Consider the following 4,116-nt stretch of genomic DNA (forward strand, 5'->3'; position numbering starts at 1 on the left):
GCCGTTCTTCCTCTCTTGGCAGACCCTTGTACCAGCTTCTACTTGCCCTTTGTCACAGAAACCCATTAAAAAAACTAGTGAGCAGGGCTGAATATCCTGTGGTTGAGAGTCATGTACAACAAGACAGTTGGCAGCAGAAACCGCATGCTCAGCTTTTCTCTATTCCCTAATGAATACTTTTGAAAATCATATCACATCTACTTTCATTTTTGCTTCCTTTATTTCACTTCCTAAATTCTTTCCTTTTTTTTCTGGTCTACCATTTATATGTACATCTTCAATAGTCTTACATTGTCTCCATTTTGTTGATAGATGCTCCACGTTCTCGTACCCAGTCTTTAATAATTACCGTTAAAGTATACATACTTAAGATAAACAATGATAATGGTAGGGAAGCATGTGAAGTAAAGAGTAAAATTACTTTTACTCATTCCTTTGCAATATATTCTTCCCAGAGGAAGCCTTATACTCTGTGTCTAGACAAATATTATCACACTATCAATGTGGTTCTCCAACTTTGTCACCTAAAACATTGTTGTTCCCTATACATATGTAACAATTTGCCTCATAAAAATTACTGCATAGAATTCTGATTAGTATATTGTGATCCCTTTTTGTTAAAAAAAAAAAAGTACATACACACACACATACCTATAAAGATAAACATTAAATTGTCAAATTTGGTCAATTCTGGAGACTAATAAAGAAGAAGGGGATTTGTTTTCAAACCTCATGCACTTCTGACCTTTGGATGTTTTGATAATGTATAATACATACTAACTGTGTTTTTACAAAAGACTAGAGACCCAATGCACAAAATTCATGCAGGTGTATGTGTGGGTGGGGTCCTTCAGCCTGGCCTGCACCTTCTTGCAATCTGGGACCTCTTGGGGGATGTCCAACTGCTGGTTTAGACCCGATCAGGCCTAAACCGACAGTCAGACATCCCTCTCGCAACCTGGGACCCCTTGCTCCTAACCGCCCACCTGCTCGGTCTTAACCACCCATCTGCTCACTCATTACGGCCTGCCTGCTCGGTCCTAACTGCTTGGCTCACTGCTCCTTAGTGCTGCCATGGAGGCAGAAGAGGCTCCCGCCACCACCGCTGTGCTCGCCAGCTGAGCCCAGCTTCTGGCTGAGTGGTGCTGTATTGAGCATCTGCCCCCTGGTGGTCAGTGCTTGTCATAGTGACCGGTCGTTCTGGTCGTTCCGGTCATTCCGCCGTAACGGTCACTGGGCTTTTACATCTACACTAATAAAAGACAAACATGCAAATTGACCATACCTTCGCTACGCCTTAAGCCACACCCACCAGCCAATCAGAGAAACGATATGCAAATTAACCCAACCAAGATGGTGGCTGGCAGCCACAGAGCTGGAGCAAGCAGGAGGCTTGGTTGCCCCAGTGATGGAGGAAGCCAAGCTTCCCGCCTGCCAGGGGCGGCTCTGAGCTCCACTCAAGGCAAAAAAAGTTTCAATTATAGAAGATAAATAACCCCCAGATACCTACTTTCAGCCAGCTGTGGCTACGGAGCTGGAGCAAGCAAGAGGCTTGGGTTGCCCCTGGCAATGGAGGAAGCCAAGCTTCCCGCTCGCCCTGGCCAGCTCTGAGCTCCACTCAAGGCTACAAAGTTTCAATTATAGAAGGTAAATAAATCCCAGAATAAAAAAAGAAAAAAAAAAGAAAAAAAGGAGAGGCTGGGAGCTTCCATTGCCAGGGGGCTTGGCCAGCCTGAAAACGGCCCTCAGCCTCTCACCCAGACTGGCCAGGCACCCCAGTGGGGACCCCCCACCCTAAAGGGGGTGTGGCCAGGCTGCAAACAGCCATCAGCCCCTCATCCAGGCTGGCCAAACCTCCATGGGGTGAGGGTCCCCACTGGGGGGGGGGCTTGACCAGCCTGCAAACAGCCATCAGCCCCTCACCCAGGCTGGCCAGGCACCCCAGTGGGGGTCCCCACCCTAAAGGGGGTGTGACCAGCTGCAAAGAGCCATCAGCCCCTCACCCAGGCTGGCAAGGCACCCCAGCGGGACCCCCACCCTGATCCGGGACACCCTTCAGGGCAAACCAGCCGGCCCCCACCTGTGCACCAGGCCTCTATCCTATATAATAAAAGGGTAATATGCAAATTGACCCTAACAGCAGAATGACTGGGAATGACTGGTCACTATGATACACACTGACCACCAGGGGGCAGATGCTCAATGCAGGAGCTGTCCCCTGGTGGTCAGTGCGTTCCCATAGTGGGAGCTCTGCTCAGCCACAAGCCAGGCTGATGGCTGCCAGCACAGCGGTGGTGGCAGGAGCCTCTCCCGCCTCCTCAGCAGCGCTAAGGATGTCCGACTGCAGCTTAGGTCTGCTCCCTGCTGGTAAGTGGACATCCTCCGAGGGCTGCCAGGCTGCCAGAGGGATGTCTGACTGCCAGCTTGGGCCCGATCCCCCAGGGAGCAGGCCTAAGCCAGCAGGTGGACATCCTCTGAGGGGTCCCAGACTGCAAGAGGGCATAGGCTGGGCTGAGGGACCCCCCTCCAAGTGCACAAATTTTTGTGCACTGAGCCTCTTGTATATAGATATATAGAGATTAAGAAGAACCCTTACACTGTCAACAAAGCAGTTTTGCATCTTTCACCTCATTTCATTTTCAGGTGTTTGTGGGGTACCCATGAAACACATCACTCACACTTACAAATGAGGAATTGAAGATGAGAGGTTACCTTACTAGTCCAAGGTCACATGGTCAGCGAAAGCAGAACTGAAGCTAGGGGCTGATGCTCTCTGGCTCATGTGGTACAAAGTGGCTATGTGGCTGTTTTTATTATAGATTTTTCTATTTTAGCTTATGTGTTCTTATAAGCAGAGAAGATAAAGATACCCTTAGTGACCCCAATATTTCTCATCTCATTCAGAAACTTGGCGACTGTTGGCGGCTAAAACAATTTTGAATAAACATAGTGAGATCAAAACAGTTATGTCATGATGGGAACATGGTCACCACTGTTTGGCAAGACACACCACTCCTATGAGTCTAGCCTCAAACAGGCCACATCATGGGCTCAAGAAGCATCCCTACACTTGGTGTATATTTATTTGCTGGCTCACCAACTGATTCTTCATAAACACCCTGGCTTTATGCTACCCTAAAGCCTTAACTTTGGAAGAGGTCCAGACACAGCACCTGCTATTAATATTTGTTGAAAAACAACCATATTGTTGTAAGGGATGATTCTACAATGCATTGAGTACTGGCAAAATGACATAATTTATAGAGCATAAGATTAGTCCTGGTCTCTTTGCTCCATTCAAAGGCATGGAGAGAAAGACCAGTGGTCTAGGAACTGATTAAAGAAGCAAGTCCTGAGGGAAGCATAAGAATATACAATTAGCCATGTACAGAAATGTCTGGTTGAAAAACATCTTGGAACGCCCAAGTTTCACATCTTGCATCTCATCTACCAGGTGGCCTATTGTAAATAATTCTTTCAAAGACAACAGATGGAGAGATGCCCTCTGAGTCAACCCCAGCAGCAGCAACCACTGTCTATTTTGTCAGCAACAAACTCCCACTGAGTGTCCACCATGTTTCAAACATCCAGTTGACCCTGAGTGCTGAGCCTTTAGTTGATTACTTTGACTCTTACTCTTTATTACCTACTTATGAAAGATCGGTTGTGAATAGCAATGTAACAACGGTGGAATTAATTACATTACATTCTTATCCAAGGAAAGCGACCTGTATCGTAAAAAGGGATATGGTCTGTTAAGAACCTTTGCTACAAAACGGAACATAAGAGACTTCCACATGAAAGAAAAATTGTACAAGATTAGGCAATTTATTGTCATTTTTAAAAATGTGAGATATTAAACATAGAGAAGAGTAAATGAAACATTTATGTATACTTTAAAGAATAATGAGCCCAGCCGGTGTGGCTCAGTGGTTGAGCCATTGACCTATGAACCAGGAGGTCACGGTTCGATTCCCAGTCCGGGCATATGCCTTGGTTATGGGCTCGATCCCCAATGTAGGGTTGCAGGAGGCTGCTAATCAATGATTTTCTTTCATCCTTGCTGTTTCCATCTCTCTCTCCCTCTCCCTTTCTCTCTGAAATCAATTAAAAAAT

Source organism: Myotis lucifugus, unplaced genomic scaffold (genome assembly GCF_000147115.1).
Source record: "Myotis lucifugus unplaced genomic scaffold, Myoluc2.0 scaffold_57, whole genome shotgun sequence".
NCBI lineage: Eukaryota > Metazoa > Chordata > Mammalia > Chiroptera > Vespertilionidae > Myotis > Myotis lucifugus.